At 45.1% G+C, this 20,794-nt stretch overlaps 1 protein-coding gene across 1 annotated transcript in view; it reads left to right on the forward strand.

Moving 5' to 3' along the window:
* Positions 1-20,794, forward strand: part of PHF20L1 (PHD finger protein 20 like 1) — a 2,880,694-nt gene that overhangs the window by 2,486,488 nt on the left and 373,412 nt on the right. The window lies entirely within an intron of this gene.

Here is a 20,794-nt window from a genome sequence, read left to right on the forward strand (position 1 = left end):
CTGGGGGGAGGGGGGAGTCATTTCACTCTCTTGAGTATTAGATGCCAGTATGCCAGTTTTGCAATCTATTGCTACTTATATTTTGGATTTAGGAGTGAAAATACTAGGGTACCATGAGAAACTTTTGCTGCTTTTGACAGTTGGAATGAGAACAAAATAAAGATGGCATCTGAGACAGTATGTGGCAGAAGCAGTACGATGCCTCTATAGAATTACTTAGCTTGACATATTTTATACTCTTCTGAACTATTGACAGGAGTCCTGGTTCAAACCCCAGTCTTACTACAAGAGAGAAATATCTGCTTATACAGATTTGGCATAGTAGAAAAATTATTCCTAAAATTCATTTAATTAGAACTGTTGCTTAAAGTTATCAAGTTCTATATATTGTGGGAAAACGAATGTCCTGAAAATGAGTGGATGCCTTGCGATTGAACACTTTCTTTATGGCAGTATTGGCCCCTTATCAACAGACTATTTTCCTTAATCACTTGATTATGTTTGGTTATTTTTACTGTTTGTATACAGAAGTCTCTCTCTAAAATGGTTTGGCACTTATTTTTTCATGAAATCGTGAAGAATATTGCTGTCTTAAATATGTCTAAAACATCCTACCCTCAAAGGCAAAAATCAGCTGCTTTTTGAATTTTAATTTAAAAAATCAAAATTTTAATTTCATGTTTATTCTTTCACATGTAACAAGAATAAAAAGATCATTTTTGCATAGGAACACATGCTGTTTCCACCAGAATGTACTCATGTTTTGATGGCTGTTGCTTTAATCTGAAGAAAACTGAAAGATACATAACACAGAAATACCTCACTAAAAGAATCACAGGCCTAAAGCAGATGCCATATGCTGACCGTCAAAAAACTCCAGCTATACTCTGTGGCATATCGTCTACTCAGAGGCGATCTCTGCTTAACATACAAGGCCATGTCAAACCCTGAGCTGTTGGACATGCTCCACTTAAAGAAATCCCAATCCCACAGAGCCACATGCTCCAGGGATCTAAACCTTATCACAATGAACAAAACATGCTGGAGGGATAGGTTCCTGACCCAGAGACTCCCCATACTCTGGAATAGACTGCCCATACATGTCAAGCAGAGCACCTCATTGGCCCTCTTCAAAAGAAACCTTGATGATTGGATGGGAGATTGACATGTTCCCCGGGGTGAATTTCCTATCACCCTGCTAGACAGGGACCCAGAGAAGTAAATATGGTGGGAAGAAATTTCCAGGGAATTGTTATGGCTAGGTTTGCATAGGCCTTAGGGCCGATAGCCTAGTACCAGCCTATGAACCTATGTGTTTTCAGCTAACTGACTGGAAAACATTGCGGCTTTGGATTCCAATGGCCATTATAACCTGAATTTCACCTTAACATCAGATGGCTATCTCTGTACTGCCTCTACATATCCTCATGAAATTTTTAGAACAGGACCCCTTTATTGTCCCACCTCTCTAGTGTTGCACAGTATCACTGTTTCTAAGAAAAAGGCATTATTTTATTGTCCTCTTTTCATATGCATGAGCTAATGATATGATTCAGATATATTGTGAGTTTGTCAGCCAGGAAATGTTCAAAATATGCATGTTTGTTGCAAATCGAATGGTAAAAACTGAGTACACAAATGGATGCATAAAACTACTAGTAAGACCAAGCAGTAAAGTACTATGCTTATGCAGCTGTGTAAAGTATTACAGCTATTTTCAGGGAGTAACAAGGTATGACTCTCAGCTCAAATTACAGTTATCTAGTGCTTCCACCTGTAAGAAGACATGCAGAACTTGTAGTCAAATATTGACTTTGGGTCAACTGTGCGGTTGGGGAGGGTGGCGCAAGTCTATTAACTACAAAAAAATGGATTTTACTTCTGATGCTGTGAAATAATTAAAGAAATATAGGTTAATGTTAAGTTGTCATTCTCGCCTTCATTCTTGCTGGACTATAGCTCGAGAGCTATTTTTACCGGCTCGAGGCAGCCCTATATCCCACAATACCATGCGCTAACTCCCCAGATCTCGTTTGCCGCTTCGCTGCGAGGTAGTCTCTTTTTACTGGCTCTGGTCAGTAAGTGCTTTTTCAGATATATATTCAGTCTCAGTAGTTTTTTTCCAGTTAGTTACCCTTCTTTAGGTCCCTTCTAACTGCCTTACCCTTTTCGTTAGCCCTTTTTCCCTTTCTTTAGTTAGTTTTTTATCTTGGGCCTACGGGCTTTTCCTTAGTTTTCCCCCACCCCTTTCAGTGTGTGTGTGGGTTTTTAGTCAGTTCTCCTTAACTTAAATAAGTGTGTGTGTGTGGACTGACTGTGTTCCTTTTTATTTTTTGTCAGGATGTCAAAGGACCCTAAGGTTTCGGGATTCAAGAAGTGTGACTCGTGCTGTCAGAAAATGTCTCTGACAGACGGTCACACTTCTTGTGTCTATTGCTTGGGGCCTTTACACCTGCAGGACTCTTGTTCCGTTTGTCACGGATTTGGTTCAAGAGTAATGCAGGAAAGGCGTAACAAGCTCATCCTAATGGGCTTGTTAAAGCCTGATGACTCCCTGTCCAAGTCTGGCTCGGGGAAGTCGCCAAAAAACGCCAAACCCTCGGCTCCAGCTTCTGAGCCGAGGGCTGGCGTTATCGAGATGGCTCCGACCTTGGTTCCGGCTGGCTCTGAGGCAAGCAAAGTGGTTTCCGCTCCGAAACCATCATCGGAGCCGACCCCAGCGCGCAAGCGCTCTAGGTCCCCTTCGCTAGAGTCTGTCAGATCGGCTCCGAGGTCCCCTCTCCTATCAGAGCGGAGTCATAGGACTCATTCATCGAGGTCATCCAGGCTCTCCGACCACGACATCGAGAGGGTGGTCAGTAGACTCATAAAATCTCAGGCGCTGGCCCAAATGCTCCAGAGCCCATCTCACCAGACTGTGGCTCCTTCGATACAGCTATCCATTCCTCCTCCGACTCATCTCTCGAGCTCGGAGCCGGAGTTTGTCGGAACCGTGACCTTGCCCACGTTGGAGCCGATACTTCCTCCTTCGGCTCCGGTGTCGTCGGCTCCGACCTCTTCATTGGTTCCATCCGTGGAGAGGTCCAGGTGCCGAGACTCCATTGTCTGCTCCGAGGGGGCGAGTGGCATCGGACCCTTGTCCAACCCCGCTCTCCCTCTCGGAGCTTCGGCTCTGGTTAGTTCGGCCCCGACATCATTCTCGGAGCCTTCTCTGTCGGTTCTGGTCTCTTCGGAGCCGGTGCTACCTTTGGTATCTGATAGGGGAGCCTTCGAGGTGATGAGGAGTGTGCTGGACCCAGTGTCCACTCCAAGGTTAAGTTCTGCGGCTCCTCCCTCTGTAGTGCCTGTTACGGTCTCTGGCCATCCTCTTACACCTGACAGCAGAGATCCAAAGCGTAGGGTACCCACCTTGGGTGTCTCCTCCTCTTCCGAGGGCTCCCCTGAAGTTTCAGGGGAACCCCCTAGGAAAAGAAAGTACAAGAGGAAGCACATAGACTCCCCCGAGTCTGTCACGTTGGACACCGACTTGGATGAGTCGGAAGGTTCCCCCAGATCCCCCTCTGAGGATGTCTCCTTTTCAGACATCCTGGAAATCCTAAGATAGAGGGGAAATTGGTCCACTCTCAAACCTTCTGAGGATGAGTCTGTTTACCTTGACGCCTTTGGATCTCGCCCTTCCACCTCCTGGGTGTCTCCCCCTTTCGACCCACTAATGGAGGTAGTGGCTAGAAAGGTGTGGGCAGCTCCTGATTCAATGGAACCTACCCCTAGGAGGCCTTCTAAATTTATTTCTGCACCAGATGACAAATCCTTTCTCACCAAAGGTGTTTCAGTTGATGCTGTGGTGGTAGCAGCAGCCACTAAGAAGGAATTGGCTGATCCTTCTGCATCTGTTCATCCTCCTAACAAAGAGTCCAGGACCATGGACAGGTACGGCAAGCGGACCTTTGCTTCAGCGACCTTTTCTATGCGATCGCTGAACTATTTATGTCATTTCACCCGCCTTCAGAGAGACTTGCTCAAAGAGCTGGGTGAAACGGTACAGGATCCTTCTGCTGCGGGGTTTAAGGACAAAATAAACCCTCAGCTGGCTACCCTGAACTCCATTGTTAACTCCTCCATGCGGCTTATCTCTTATGCAGCCGATGGAGCGAGTAGAACGCTGGCACAGGCGTTGCGTTGAGACGTCACGCTTGGATGCGACTCTGTAACTTTGCCGATCCCTTCAAGGCGTCCTTCACCAACACCCCCTTTGACGGTTCGGAATTGTTCGGACCTCAGGTGAAGAATACCCTCACCAGATGCGAGCAAGATGGTAAGACTCTCTCTGCCGTGGGAGTCCGTTTTTCCACACCTTCTAGACCTTATCCTAAGGGACAGAAGGGAGGAAAGATGTGGTTCCGCAAACCTCAGGGAGTCGCGCCTGCCGCACGTGGTGAATTTCCCCCTAGAGGCAGAGGGGGAAATAATAACAGACGCCGCCCCAGGGGCAGAGGGGGTCCTCAGAACCAGGGCTATAGGGAATCTTTTCCTGACCAACCCTTTCAGCATCCCTGAGAAGCTGCCCGACTGTCCGCCTTCGGAGGCAGTCGGGGGAAGATTATCTCTGTACCCGGAAGCCTGGCAAGCCCTCTCCCAAGACACATGGGTACAGAAGATCATATCCGAGGGTTACAAAATCCCTTTCACTTTCCCTCCGGTACAACCGCCAAAACCCCTACCCAGACGTACCACCTGCACAAAGGGGTCAGGCTCAGCTAGAAATAAAAAAGCTGTTAGAAAAAAGAGTCATCCAGGCAGTCCCAGCAGATCAGCTAGGATCCGGAATTTACTCCAGATTCTTTTTGGTACCAAAAAAGACAGGAGAATGGAGACCCATTTTAGACCTCAGCAGGTTAAACAACTCTGTACTAAAGACAAAATTTCGGATGGTAACACTGCAGTCCATTCTACCCTTTTTGGGCATTGATAACTGGATGTGCTCGTTAGACCTCCAGGACGCGTACTACCATATAAAGATACACAGGCGCTCCAGGAGGTTTCTCCGCTTCCGGCTGGGAGTCAGTCATTTTCAATTCAGGGCCCTGTCCTTTGGTCTCACCACAGCCCCCCGGGTGTTCACCAAATGTTTGGCAGTGGTCACGGCTCACCTGAGACAGAAAGGATTCCAGGTGTTTCCATACTTAGACGACTGGCTCATTTCCGCTACCACCAAACAGGATCTCATAATGGCCAGGGATTACACTATTCAACTTTGCAACAGTCTGGGTATTTCTATAAATTTTGCAAAGTCCTCCTTGTCGCCTTGTCAATGTATAAACTTTATAGGCGCCGTATTAAACACCACAGAAATGTCTGCAACATTACCACCTCAGAGAGTGACAGATATAAGGCGGAATGTTCAGCCCCTGTTTCAGCCCAACAAAGTTCAGGTCAAGCTAGTATTGAAAGTGTTGGGCCTCATGGCGGCGATTCTTCTACTTCCATTAGCCCGCTTCCACATGAGGCTCCTTCAGTGAATGCTGTTTTCTCAGTGGTCCTTTCAACAGCTACCAATGACCCACAACATTTTGATAACCCCATTTTGCAAGAAACATCTCTCCTGGTGGATGGTTTCCCCTCAGCTTTTTCAGGGCAGACCCTTTGTTCTCCCCCCTCCAGTTGCCACTGTCACAACGGATGCCTCCCTGATCGGGTGGGGGGGGCATTATCAGGGCAGGACGGTCCAGGGCACTTGGCAACAGTCAGAATGCCACCTGCACATAAATGTCCTGGAGATGAGGGCGGTGCTTTTGACGTTGCAAGCCCTTCAGAGCTCTCTTCCCACGGGGACTGTAGCAATTCAAACGGACAATATGTCTGTGGTGTGGTACATAAACAAGCAGGGCGGAACAAGATCCTATCCCCTCTGTCGAGAAGCACTCAGACTTTGGCAATGGGCGATTTCATCTCAACGGTTTCTGATAGCAACGCACATCCCCGGGAAGTCCAACATCATAGCAGATAGATTGAGCAGAACTATCCTCATGCCTCACGAGTGGTCTCTAAATCAAGCGGTAGCAGACGGAATTTTTCGGAAGTGGGGCCAGCCTTGCTGCAACCTTTTTGCAACTCCCCAAAACAGCAAGTGCCTCGACTTCTTCACACTTTTTCCTCTGCCAGGCCAACCCCTCAGAGATGCTCTTGTTCACGTTTGGCCCCGGGGTCTTCTTTATGCCTTTTCTCCTTTTCCGTTGATCCCGCAATTAATTCAGAAAGCAACCGCATTGAGATCCAAAATGATCCTCATTGCCCCGTTTTGGCCTCGACAAGTTTGGTTCCCGTTCCTGCACAAATACCTACTGGAACAGCCTTGGCATCTGGAACCCCTTCCGGATCTGTTGACCCACCTCACGGGCAAGCTGCATCAGTCTCTACATTCCATCAACCTCACAGCTTGGTTGCTCCACTTCCAGCCATAGCCAGGCTTCCCCTTATTTCTCCTCCTGTTCGTGATATCATTCTGGCCTCCCATAAGTCCAATACTAGGAAGACTTACGCGAGTAAATGGAAGCGTTTTTCACACTGGGCACAAACTAGGTCCTTAGATCCTTTCCATGCACCCATTCATGAGGTTCTGGACTTTCTGGCGGAGCTTTTTCATTCAGGGTCATCATCGGCCACTATCAGGGTACAATTAGCGGCCATTGCTAATTTTCATGTTGGACTCTCAGAAGCAAATATTATGTCCCACAAACTCTGTAAAGCCTTTCTCAAGGGCATCTTTTTGCTCAGACCTCCAGTCAAAGATCCACCCCCACAATGGGATTTGAATTTAGTTCTAACTTCACTAATTCTGCCCCCTTTTGAACCTGCAGCTTCTTCCTCCCTCAAACTTCTTTCTTGGAAAACGCTGTTTTTAGTAGTTATAACATCTGCCAGAAGGGTATCGGAACTTCAAACCTTGTCTGTCCGTCCTCCTTATTTGGTTTTTCATAAAGACAGGGTAACTCTCAGAACAAAAACCCTTCCTTCCTACCAAAAGTGTTATCGGAAGCAAATCTAAACCACTCCATTGATTTACCTGTCTTTTTCCCAGACTTATACCAACAGGGCTGAACAAAAATTACATTCATTAGATGTTCATCGCCAATTACGGTATTACCTAGACAGGACAAAACAATTCAGAAAGTCAGACCAGCTCTTTCTCTTATGCTGCAGGCAAGAAAGGGCTTCCGGTATCGAAGGTTACTCTTTCCAGATGACTGACATCTATTATTACCTTAGTCTATGATTTGAGACGCAGGCAACTTCCCTCTAGGCCTAAGGCTCATTCAACCAGGGCACTATCAACTTCAACGGCGTTTCAAGCAAGGTTACCACTAGATGCCATTTGTGCAGCAGCTACATGGGCTTCCAAACATACCTTTATTGCCCATTACAAGCTTGATTTAGCCTCCAGAAATAGAGCTGATTTTGGTTCCACTGTACTCAGGAGTCTGTTTCATTGAGCCACCCAGGACTAAGATGCTAGGGACGCTGTCCCATCCAGCAAGAATGAAGGCGAGAATGACAACTTAACATTAAGAAGTTATGTCTTACCATAACGTTCCATGTTAGTTGTCTTCTTCTCACCTTCTTTCTTGCGTCCCTCCCTCCTGCCCCCTAGCCTGGATAGACGTGAGGTTCTGAGTCCTTCCATTTCTGGAGATACAATATGTTGCGTTTTGTTCCTTGTATCCTTAGTGCTACTAGCAGGTAATCTATTCTCGTAAAAGAGGGTTATAATATTATTATTTATACTATGTCTTAGCTTCCAAACGAGATCTGGGGAGTTAGCGCATGGTATTGTGGGATATAGGGCTGCCTCGTGCCGGTAAAAATAGCTCTCGAGCTATAGTATAGGCCGAGTCGGAGCCGAGGATCGGCTCCGAACCCATCCAGCAAGAAAGAAGGCGAGAAGAAGACAACTAACATGGAACGTTATGGTAAGACATAACTTCTTATTATCATGTACGTCATTTTATTTTGTATTATGTATTTATTTAAATGAAGTAATTAATTTACTTTTATTTTTAACTGGGTAGAGTACTGATCCAACTGGACTGTTTTTTGGCTCAGCTAAGGGAATCAGATATTCATCATATGAATATTAAAAAGATTTAGCACATATAAAATCAAATGCAATGAAGCAATAATAGCAGGCAGCAATTACACAACATTTGAGTAATTTAGTTACAGTTCACTGTACAGTATGTTCAGTTGAAGTCAATATATTGTATAAGAGATAATACAACATAAAGTAAATGTATCAGTAAAAATAAGTTACAGTCATTGATAAATTCTCTGTGCAGTATCTTTTTGGTGAATGTATGCACTATGGTTGTTGCTAAGGAGTCTGAAGAAGGTGGAGAGGAGTATTTAAAATAAGAAACATCTTTATTGAATTGTCACTTATGACACAGACAGTCATACATTTATATAAATGAAAACAAACCATATTAACATAGTTAGAGTTGCAGACATTACACATCTTATCTAAGCTTCTATTCAGGCATTGCCAATTGAACATTAGATAGCTCATTCAACGTCTGCCTTCCGTTAAATCTCATTCCTCCTCCAACCCATTATTCTGCATGAATTGTTCCCACAATTCCCATTTTTTCTATGTAATTTGTTCATACCCTTTTCTAAAGGTCCCACTTCTAGTTCTTTTATCTCTGTTAATATATTCACTACTTCTAGTACAGTTGGTTTAGCCTGTGATTTCCATTTTCTAGTAATTGCTTTTTTGGCAGGCACCACATTTAAAATAAGTAAGGCCTTACTATGTCTGGGCAATTCTGATTCTGTATCACAACTCAAAAAAATAAGTTTCTGTAGTTGCACCAATTTTGCTCACCTGATATTTATGACAGAGTAGTCTTCTAGTTTGTAGGGACTTTGCTAGTCTGCCAACTCATTACACACACAAAAATATGTTCCCAATTAACTCTTTCTTCCCCATCACACTTCCAACATTTGCAGTATACCTGAAGAAAAATTCTTTAGAGTCTGCTTGGAGTATAAAAATAGCTATTCAGAGACTTCCAAGCAAGAATCTTAAATTTTGTAGACTTTGTTGCATATTTTGCAGCCATGCATATACCCCACTTCCCTTTGTTTCTTAGTTCTTAGAATACTTTCTGCTACTTTGACTGTAATATTCTGTGTAGTTGTTGTTCTCCTTGAATTTAGGAGTATTTTGAGATTAGAAAGAAAGGAGGAGGACGAGTAAGAGATGGAAGTGGAAGGTTATGAAGGAGGGCATACGTTTTAGCACCCACAACAAAAATGGAGTGTAATGCAAAATATCAGATTGTAGCTGTGAATGTCTTTGAACCAGTTAAAATAAAGGGCTATATTTCACCCTCCTTTGAAAATTTGTTATGAATATTTCAGGTACTCACCACAGCATAGTATATTTAAGATTGCTGCCCCCCATGGTAGAGGTTTCCGTACAGCATTGTGCTGAATTTGAGCTTGCAACTCTAGATGCTTTCTTCTATGGAATGTTATCTGTGGCCATTTCCAAATGAAAAGTATATGATCCAGTGTTGTCTTTTCCATCTGGCTTCAACCTGTTGGTTATTAGATTTGACCATGATCCAAGGTAGGCCACTCCAAAATACTTCAGCTGTGGAGTACTGCCTCCTCTACCCTAACACCTTGCTCCCACTCTACCTTAGATCTCATTTACCTCCTCCAGAGACTGCAGCACTATTGCTAACTCTGTCATAAGATTAGCTGCATTTTTACTTTTGGTGACATTTTTGTCTTATTCTGATTCAGTTTCGGTTATCCTGTCTTCGGTGTTTAGTGGATTAGTTAGGGCTAGGTTTAGTTATTGTTGATAGATCTGAGTCTGTAGGGTTTTCATGTGTGTAGCTTTCCCACTTTTTTCCTTCAAAAAAAAAAACAAGCTTTATTGTTGCATTCGGTAGGTAGGTACGTAGGCTGTTAGGTGGTTAGGGCTTTTTTCTGATGTGCATATTTCTGTTTAGATTGGATTATTTGTCAGTTGATTTCCTTGTGGTACTTGGTTTTGATTCATGCAGTTATTTCATTGTTGGCCTGTCTTCTGGTTCCCCTTCTGTTGCGATTTGATAAAGAGAAGAGTTTCAAAATGTGTGTGGCATGCAGCCACAAGTTGCCTTCACAGGATGCGCATACTCAGTGCATTTATTGCCTTGGCACCTCATATTTGGACTCCGAGTGCTCTGTTTATGATGTTTGTTGTACCCGGGTGTCAGGCTACGTTTGTGTTGAAGGGCTTGTTGCTCTCTGGAAATTCTTCTGCTTCCCCCTCAAGCCTGATAAGGGTGAGTGAGGTCAGGGTAAGGAGAGTTTGAAAGATCGCAAAACACAGGAGGAGGACAAGGGGAACTATATATGAGTGGTTCCAGCTTATTCTGATCAGCCGGAGCCGAAGATCCACCAAACCTCAGCTTCCATGGCTGCTTCAGCACCATGTTCATTTCCGTCTTCACGGAGCTGGTACCTCATGGTTCTGGCTTCAGGGAAAATTTGTGTCCCCAGTCCCCTCTTGATTAAAGGGAGAGGTGGAGGTTCAGGTAAGGTACATTCCCCTTTCTCCTGCTACCTCAAGGGAGTTTTCTGCCAGATCGTCTCCCTCTCCACCTTGGATTCTGATCACTGTGATTCTGCTCTAATTATCATATCCAACTGTTGGTCAATGGGCTTCAAAGCCCTTGTCACTGGTCTTGTCAGCTTGGTGTGCCTGCTTGGTTGGGAGTCTTAGACACTGTGATTTGGAGCAACTGATGTGGACCTTCTTGCATGCCCAGATTCAGCCAGGGCTTCTCCCCACTGCCTCAGTTCCAGTACTTGAAGGTTTGGCTCCATCTGTTGCTTTTTCTCCCCTGGGTCCTTTTTGTGGATCCAGTAGCATTGCTACCATCTAGGTCAGTCTGATGGCTTGGCTGCTTCAAGCACTGACCCCTACTAATGGTGTTGGAGCCGGCTGCTTCTCAGAGTAGAAAGTTTGTGGTCAGGATCAACTCTTAGGATTTTGGAATCTTACCTTCCTGTCAGAGCATCAGCACTGAGCAGTCCAGCTCTAGTCTTGGTAGATAGGTTAAGTTGGCTACTGAGTCAGGCAGCTCCCTAGGTGGTATCAACTCGATGCAGCCAGTGTTGTCCTTTGCCTTTGATGCTGTTCAAAGGATTCTGTCCAGGTCAGAGATGGAATGGTTGGCATTAGCTTATAATCTTCTGCTGTCTGTGTCTGGACGTGCATTGGGATGCTCCAGGCAGCCCACACCTCCAAGCCTCCAATTTACCCTGCATCCAGGGTGCCCTGCCTCTTCCACCTCTGCCATGAATTATCCAGTCTGGGAGAGTCATGGTAGGATTTGATGCAAGAGGAAGCACTTAGATTTCACTGAGGAATCTCTCACAGAGCATGCCAAACTGGAGAAAGGAGAGAGATCTTGAAATTCTTCCTGAGGACACACCTCTTTTGTCAGTCTTATGGAGCTCTCTTGTCAGAGTGGGGAGCTGGGTTTCTAAAGCTCCCTGTCTGGAATGGTCAGTATTTTTGAGGCCTTTGGTGTAGGACACATTCATATCTTGGGTAGATGATGTTCTTGTTTCACTCTTGCAGTCATTACATTTGGGTTATTTGCTTGCAGGTAACCCTCAGCCAGCCTGAATATCAAAGTCTTGGATTCCTGCATCAGATGCTGTCTCTTCTTCCATGACGTCAGGTCGTCAGGGGTATAACACATGCAGCCGATGCCATTACATCCGTCTTTCTTGCTGCACTGTGCCCGAAGCAGAAGCAGTTCGCAAGTGCTAGTCGGCTGACTCCTGAAATTTTCTTTTTCGAGTTTCAGAACTGAAGTCTTAGAAAAAAGCTAAGTACCCCATTGGGGATCCTTTTTCTTGCTCTTAACTGATGTCAGTAAAATATTACCTGTGTAAAGCAAATGCCTCATAAAGATTTTCATTCATACTGCATTCCTTGCTTAGGCCCAGACCACGATGTCCCTCGCTGTCTGTTTTGTGCCTTATTCAACCCCCGGACTATTCATTGTCTGTTTATTTTTGCAGCAAATTATTTTGGTACTCTCTTTAACTATCCATAAATGGCTTCGGTAAGCCATCCGACTACCAACATTCTGAAAAAATGTAAAAATAAAGACAGAGACAGTCTGCATAGGTCCAACGCTGCCGACAACGCTTCCGTTAAGCTAGTCGCCAGTTCACCAGTACTCAGTGAGTTGCTTTCGCAGCCCCTGATACCTGCTACTTCGGATTCGCAGGCCTCTACTGAGACCCATTCGGAGTCCGGTATGCCGTGAGATGCTTCTTTGACTATGGAACTTGCGGATGTCTCTACCTTGGATGGGCCCGGAGCCACTGTGTAGGCACCGGCTTCTGAGGGTGTATTCAGGTCTACTGACTTGCATTTCAAACCGATGCCATCTTCTTCTTCAAGACCTAAAACTCGACCCATGCCTAGAAAACTAACGTCCAAACTGCATGGTCAGGCCCATATGCCTAAAAAACAAATAAGAATGGCTGAAGACCTTATTACTTTAATTAGGGGAAGCCGGCCTTCACCCTCATAGAGACCTAGAACTGATTTTCCTTCTGATTCTTCTGATCAGGATTCTGAAATTTCTGTTTCTTCTGATTATCAGGATTTGCCCTTCTCTACCTATGAGGATTCTGATCCAGAGGATTCCATTCCCTCTGCATCCCCCCTCCAGAAGATTTTCCTTTGGTGAAACCTTGCACACTTCTAGGGAGCATTTCCGTTGGGAAAGCCAGGATTACTCTGACTCCAAAAAGAGGCTTAGGGAAGTCTTACTCCTCCCTCAACACAGGCCTTTAGCTATCCCCCCTGTCCTGAACATTGTAGATGATGGCCTTCTTGGAATCTAGCCTGGCCCCAGAAACTTCACCTTCAGCTCCCAGGAAGCCTGACAGGTATTACAGAGTACCTGACTCTCACAAGTTCCTCTTCAAGAATCCTACTGCGGACCCAGAGACCATTTCCCAAGGACCTAAAGGCATTAAGGCCTACTGCGGACCCAGAGACCATTTCCCAAGGACCTAAAGGCATTAAAGCTACTACTGCCAAAAACCCTACCCCCTCTGACAGAGATTCCTGGGCCTTGGATAGATGAGGTAAGAAGGTATTCACTTCTGCTACTTTGGCCATTAGGGTCTTAAACTGCCAGTTTCATATGTTAAAGTATCAGCAGCATATTATGGGACTACTTAAACAGAAAATGATGTTGATTCCTAACTGTGCTGAAAATAAAGAATTACAGGATTTAATGCATTCTGCTGAATAAGTTGGTAAACATACTTTGTAATGTGGTTTTGACTCTTATAAGCATCTTGTAGGACTGCTGTCACTGGGTCTGTGCTTAGAAAGGCATGCTTGGCTTAAGGTGCAAAATTTGCCAGATCATGTTAAAGTTAAATTACTGGATGCTCCCTTAAACCAAGACCGCCTGTTTGGCTACAAAGCAGAAGTCATCCTTAAAAAGATGGAGGAAAAAGCTAAATCTATGCAAACTGTTAAAGATTTACTGCAAGTACAGCCTCCCAGATTTAGTAGGCATTGGCCTTCTAAGAATTGGTCCTTTCCTGTCTCTTCCAGGCCTTTTCAGTCCAGACCCAGGAACAGCAGACCATCTAGGCTACAGTCTCAAGGTACTCACAGGCCTAAGCAGTGGGGAGCTCCCAGTTCCAATGCTGGAAGTAGTTAGACACCCCCCATGGAAAGATGTCACAGTGACTTAACCTTAAATCTTCCAAGCCCTGCTCAACTGCCTGCTGCCTTAGGGGGAAAGGTTCATAGGTTCATACTAGGCTATCTGCCCGAGGGCATTTACAAGCCTAGCCCATAGTTTTGTGGCTTACGCCACCCCTTTAGTATGGGGAACTATACCCATTATTTTGCTGTGCCTCTGTTGAGCAGTGACACTGAGGTAATCCCTGGGATATATCTGCGATCTCCCATCCATTGGTCAAGATTTCTCTTGAACAAGGCCAGCGAGGTGCTCTGCCTCACATATACCGGGATTTTATTCCACAGCATAGGGAGTCTTTGGGTGATGAATCTATCCCTCCAGCACGTCCTATTAATAGCCGTGTCGAGGTTTAAGTCTCCGCCTTGTGGCTCTGACGGATCTAGATTTTTGAGGTGAAGCATATTCATCAAATCTGGGTTTGACATGGCCTTGTATGTTAGGCAAAGGTCACCTCTGAGCAAGCGGTGGCGACTGAATAGAGCTGGAGTTCTTTCAATCGGGCAGCATAGGACAGATGTTTGAGACCCTTTATCCTTTTGGTGAGGAACCTTTGTGGCCTCTCCAGCTGCTGCAAGTGTCGGGTCAGATACATTCGAATGGGGCATTGTACTCAATCATTGGTCTGATGAGTGATGAGTATAGGGAGACTATGACCTCCCTTGATCTAGATGAGAATCCCTTCATGATAAGGTGGGCAATGTAGAAGGTCTTCCTAACTACTTTAGCTACATGGGTGTCGAATGACAGACTACTATCAACCTGGGTCCCCAGGTCCCTGATAACTTCTTCTGTGCTCAGTGGATTGCCACCTATTTGGTAGCTAGGGTAACCTTGTTTTTCGAAGCGTATGACTATGCACTTTTTGGCATTTAACTTTAGGCCATGGCTCTGGCACCAGTTATCCGTTTCTGTGAGACCCTTCTGAAGGATATCTGTGTCAGATGTGTTTTCTACTATGGCCCAGTTTGCAGTCATCTGCAAACTTTGTCAGCCATAACCCTCCTGTGTTTGCTTGTACTGGAAAAGTAGATGCCAAACAAGAGTGGGCCCAGGACTGAGCCCTGTGGTACACCACTTGTGACAGGCTTTGAGTCTGACATGGCGCCAGCAACTCTGACCCTGTGGGTTCTGTCACTCAGCCAGTTTGCAACCCATCTTGTGATGTATGGGTTAACATTTAAGCTGATGAGTTTTTCAATGATACCCGAGTGGGGTATTGTATCGAAGGCCTTCGCCAGATCGAGGTAGGCTGTATGGACTGCCTTTCCCTCATCAATGGCTTTGGTGACTGTTTGAAAAAGTCAACCAAGTTTAGAAGGCATGATCTGCCTTTGACAAAGCCAAACTGGGATGGATCCAAAGTCTGCAAATTCCCTATGTCTTTATTTATGAGGTCCATTATGATCCTCTCCATGGCTTTGCAGATAAGGCTTGTCAAGCTAATGGGCGGTAATTTCCAGGGTCGGTGGAGGCACCGCCTTTGTGAAGTGGGACCACAGTTGCAGTGCGCCACTCCTGAGTGCGTATCCAGAGGTAAGACTATGATTAAACAGCTGTCCTAGCTGTGGGTTTAATTCCTCGTTGAGTTTGTGGAGCACACAGCCGGGACACCATCAGGTCCCATGGATGCTGTGTTTTTGCTTTGGAGAGCAGTTCTCACTTGGGAGTTGGAAATGTTTGGGGGGCTGCAATCGCTTGGTATAGATATCGCTCCTTTTGGGGGGGGAGAAGTTTGCACTGAACCTGTCAGCCAGTATGTTGGCAATGTCTGTAGGATCAGTAATCTTCACATCATTTTGAACTAGTTCTGCGCATATCTGGGAGTTTCCTCCCAGGTTTCTAACATAGCTAAAGAAGGCCTTATGATTGTCTTTTGAGTCTTCAGCTATTTTTCTCTCAAAATTTGCTTTGGATGATTTTATGAGAGCTCTTAGTTTTTTACTTATAGTGATCAAGGGTGTCTTACCTTTTAAGGATTTTGCTCTATCTTGTAGTAGCTTCCTCCTTTTGTTGTAGAGTTTGTTTATGGCTGGGGTCCACCAGACTGGACGCTTGCCTTTGGTACAAAGAGTCCTTGTTTTGCTTGGGATTGCCTTATCCATGCAGTCCTGCAGGTGCTGGTAGAAGGCATTTGTAAGTGATTCAGCGGCTTGAGTTCTGTTTTCCGCCGGCTTGGGGGCCTTAAAGGAGACCACACTAGTCTTTAGAAGTGTGAAGTCGGCTTTCGAGAAGTTCTTTACTGTGGTCTTTTTTATTTCAGGTGGGGGTGGGATGAGGACCTCCAGCGAGATTAGTTTGTGATCTGATCTCACCAGTGAGGGGTATACTTCCGGTGTTGAACATTGTGCTCCCATGTTCGTGATGATGAGATCAAGTATGTTTTCTCCTTTTGGGGATGGTGACTAGTTGTTCCATGGCATTTGAGTTTATGAATTCCAGGAACTTTTGGGCTAGGGTGTTTGGGCTTGAGTAGTGTTCCCAGTCTATATTAGTGTAATTGAAGTCACCTAGTATGATGGTGTTTGGTGATACATTTATCCCTCTAGTGTTTTCAGGAAGGCCATGTGAGGTTCCTGAGTTTGTGAGGGTGGCCTGTAACATGCTACAATTTGCAGAGCAGTCTTGCCTATGGTTAATTGCACCTGGATGGTCTCCGATGCATCGTGCGTTGCCACCAGTCTTGAGGTGTGGGTGTCTTTGATGAATATGGATACCCCCTCCTTTCTTGGTATTGTCCGGATTTTGGGGCGGAACGCATGATAAGAGGTAAAACCTGATAGTGCTGGGGTGCTCTCAGGAGCCTTGAACCAGGTTTCTGTCACTGCACAGACATCGATGTTCTCCATACTGAGAAGGGCCTCGAGTGCGTGCATTTTGAGATTTAGACTTCTGGCATTGAGCAGCATTACCCTTAGTTTTTTTCCTTTTTGTGTTCTAGGGTGGTAGGTTTAGAATTTGAGCCTTGCCTAAAAAGGCACTATGGGGTGGCAAGAGCCTTTGCCAATATCCGAATCCCAGGGTGACAGGTGCAAGCCGTCCCTTGAGCAGCGTGGCTTGTCCAGCATGTCATCCCAGGCAGACAGACATTGGATCCCCTTTGAATGACACCAGAGTTTAAGCCAATTGTTAAAGCTGATCATCTTATCTCTGTATTGTGGCATCATTCTTGGTGAAGGTAGGATACTGCTCAAAGTCAGGGTCATACCTGCCTGGGCTACATAATCAGAGAGCTCCTCAATGTCTCTTTTCATGTAGTCCAAGGAGGTACGTCTCAGGTCGTTTACACCAGCGTGGACAATGACTGAGTCGTATTTGTACCTGCTGTTGAGAGACCTGAGTGCTTGCGTTATGTGGCGGATTCTAGCGCCCGACAGGCAGCTTACTGTGACCTTCTCCTTACTCAGTCTGGTGAGCGGGATGTCAGTGTGTCTGACTATGGAGTCACCAATGATCGCCCTGCAAGCAAAAAATTGGGAACTCATTACCCAGGACAAATGGGTTTTAAATATAGTTTTCCAAGGATACAGATTCCACTTCCACACCTTATCAACCCCAAACTGTTGGCCAGACCTACCCCCAAATCAGTGGGCAGAGGCTCAACAGCATGTTCTCTCTCTTCTAAGTATCAGGGCTATTCAGCCTGTCCCAGCAGAAGAAAGGGGACAAAGTTTTTACTCAAGACTTTTCCTGGTACCCAGAAAAGACAGCTCCTGGTGTCCTATCCTGGACCTCTCTATTCTAAACACCTTTTTGGTAATAAATTATCACGGCACAAAAAACTTAACAAAACAAGTCCAAGCAACTGTAGAGTCGGCACACCAATTTAATAAAAACTTTAAAACTTGAAGCGCTTTTCGTTTGCAATCTTGCAAATTTCATCAGAAGTACAAACACAGGAAATGGCAACATCCTTATATACACACTTGATCTAAAAAATGCGGGACAATTAACTAGTAATTACTTAAATAATCATTACCTAAAACTACATAAAGTCTGTTTCAAATACCATAATAAACTTTATTTTGTCCAAATACAATATTTTAAACTTCATAAACGCAAACACAACACAAACGAAGTAAAGCATTGCATTGTATAAACAATAAACTTAAAAGAAACCTTATTGACAGCAGTTTAAATTACCCTAAGCCACTACACTAATAGACATCAGTGTTACTAAAAAACTAAAAGCACTAATATTCAACTTAAGCTCTTTAGTACTAAATTTCATCTTTGCAGACTCTTCAATTTAAGAACACTACTAATGGAGCAGGATATTATAAGGATGTTGCAATTTCCTGTGTTTGTACTTCTGATGAAGTTTGCAAGATTGCAAACGAAAAGCGCTTCAAGTTTTTAAGTTTTTATTAAATTGGTGTGCCGACTCTACAGTTGCTTGGACTTGTTGTTACCTTTTTGGTAATCCCAAAATTCAAAATGCTAACACTTCAACAGCTGCCTCCTATACTAGGCAAAGATGCCTGGTTGGCAACCTTAGACTTAAAGGAAGCTTACCTGCACATTCCAATAAGGGAATGTTGCAGGAACTACCTACGCTTCAGAGCAGGCTCCATGCAGTATCAGTTCTCTGCACTTCCATTTGGCTTATCTACTGCGCCCAGAGTATTCACAAAGTGTCTAGCTCCAGTCATTGCATTTTGCAGGCAAAGAAATATTCAAATATACCCATACCTGGACGATTGTCTAATTCAGGCAGAAAGCCAGGACATGCTACTAAAACATCTGGCATTTGTAAAGAAACCTCTAACCTCACTGGGGTACACCATAAACGAAAAGAAATCTCATCTAGTACCCTGCCAACAAATTGTATTCCTGGGAGCAGGTTTGAACACAACTTCCCATATGGCTTACCTCATGCCAGAGAAACAAGTTTATTTGACAGTCTACTTCAAACTACTGGCCACAAAGACCCAACTATCTGCAAGGAAAATCCTGCAATCCCTGGGGTTCATGGCCTCTTGCATTCTACCAGTTCCATATTCAAGACTGCATATGTGGAAACTACAATGGTATCTAAAAAGCCTATGGTGTCAACATTCTGAGGACCTGGAATCAATCCTTCCTTGTATAAAGACAGAGTTCCTTTGGTGGGCAAAAGCCTGCTACCACAACAACGGGCTCGCCATTCACTGTACCCCTTGCCGCCCAAACCCTAAGAGTAGACGCATCAGACTTTGCATGGGGGGGGGGGGGCTCACTTGGCAAGGCAGTGCATTCAGGGCAAATAGAACCCAAGTCAGATGCACCTGCATATCAGTCAAAAAGAAAGGTTAGCTGTACAGAATTCCCTGACAGTCTTCAAGGACCACATTCTTCCAGGACAATTATTGGTAAAGACGGACAACACCACTGTTATGTGGTACATAAACAAGCAGGGGGAACCCACTCGTACCCTCTCTGCAGACTAGCCATGGCTCTGTGGAACACAGCCTTGAGCTACCAAGTGCACCTACAAGCTCAATTCACTGGCAGACAACCTAAGCAGAACTCTCATGGACCCACACGAGTGGAAACTGGAACCAAAGATATTCAACCTTTTGAGAAACAAATGGGGGAATCCAGAGATAGACCTGTTTGCCTCCCCTCAGAACTACCAATTGGACAAATTCTGCACAAGGACTTCCCACAGTCAAGTTTGGAAAGTGGATGCCCTGTCCTTCACCTGGGAAAGCCTCTCAGTTTATGCCTTTCCCCCTCTGCCTCTCCTCTCGAAAGTTCTGCTAAAGATCAAACAGGACAAACCAAGGATAATACTGATTGCACCAGACTGGCCACGTCAGCACTGGTACCCTGTCTTGCACAGTATGTCACTGCTGGAACCATGGCACCTGCCTCAGACCCCTTCCTTGCTGTCCCAGCAAGAGGGCCAGATTCTGCACCCTCAGCCTCAAACCCTGAACCTTGCTGCCTGGCTAATTAATTTTTCTCCAATAGCATCCCTCAGTTAGCAGGTGCTAAATATCATTCTGGAGGCAAAGAGGCCTAGTACTAGAAAATCCTATTCTGAAAAGTGGAAAAGATACTGTTCCTGGAGCCAGACTCAGGGGATGAGCACAACGGTGCCCAATTTACCGCATATTCTTCAGTACTTAGAGATGCTCCGCAAGGGCCTTTCCTTGTCGTCAGTTAAAATTCATCCCTCTGCCATTTCAGCACATTATAATACTGAGCCACCACTCTTCTCTCACCCCCTGCTAAAGCAATTCCTCAGAGGAGCCAAAAATTTAAGACCACCCAGGAGAAGTCCCTACTTCAGTCTGGGACCTTAACTTTGTATTGGAAAAGCTCACTCTCCCTCCTTTTGAGCCAGCTGCAAGTGCAGAGTTGAAATTCCTTTCTTGGAAAACAGCCTTCCTTCTAGCCATCACTTCAGCAAGAAGAGTGTCTGAATTACAGGCCCTCATGGCAGTGGAGCCCTTCATCATCTTCCATGCAGACAAGGTGTCCCTCAGGACCAATCCTTCCTTTATGCCCAAGGTGGTGTCTAGAGTGGCCCTTAATCAGTCCATTCATTTGCCTACTTTTTTCCCAAATCCACAAAACAAAGGAGAACGAATACTGCACTCTTTGGATGTGCACAGACAACTTAGATTTTATTTGGACAGGACAAAGCCTCTAAGAAAATCTGAACAGCTGCTAGATGGCTTTGCTGCAGAGGCAGAGGGGAAGGCAATTTCAAAGCAAACCATTTCTAAGTGGATAGCCCATTGCATTCATTTCTGCTATAAGCACCATGGAAAACCTACCCCACAGGGGATAATATCACATTCCACCAGGGCTGCATCTACGTCTACAGTCTTTCTCAGAGGTGTCCCTACCAGGGACATCCTAGAAGCTGCTACCTGGAGCTCTGTACCTTCACCAAGCATTACCGCATGCCTATTTTTTCTAAATCCAGAGCTGGTTTTGCCGCTGCAGTTTTGCAGGGCTTAATAGCTGGTCCTATTGCTCTCTAACTTCCTCCT

This window comes from Protopterus annectens, chromosome 3.part1, assembly GCF_019279795.1.
Source record: "Protopterus annectens isolate FY-2018-M chromosome 3.part1, PAN1.0, whole genome shotgun sequence".
Lineage (NCBI taxonomy): Eukaryota > Metazoa > Chordata > Ceratodontiformes > Protopteridae > Protopterus > Protopterus annectens.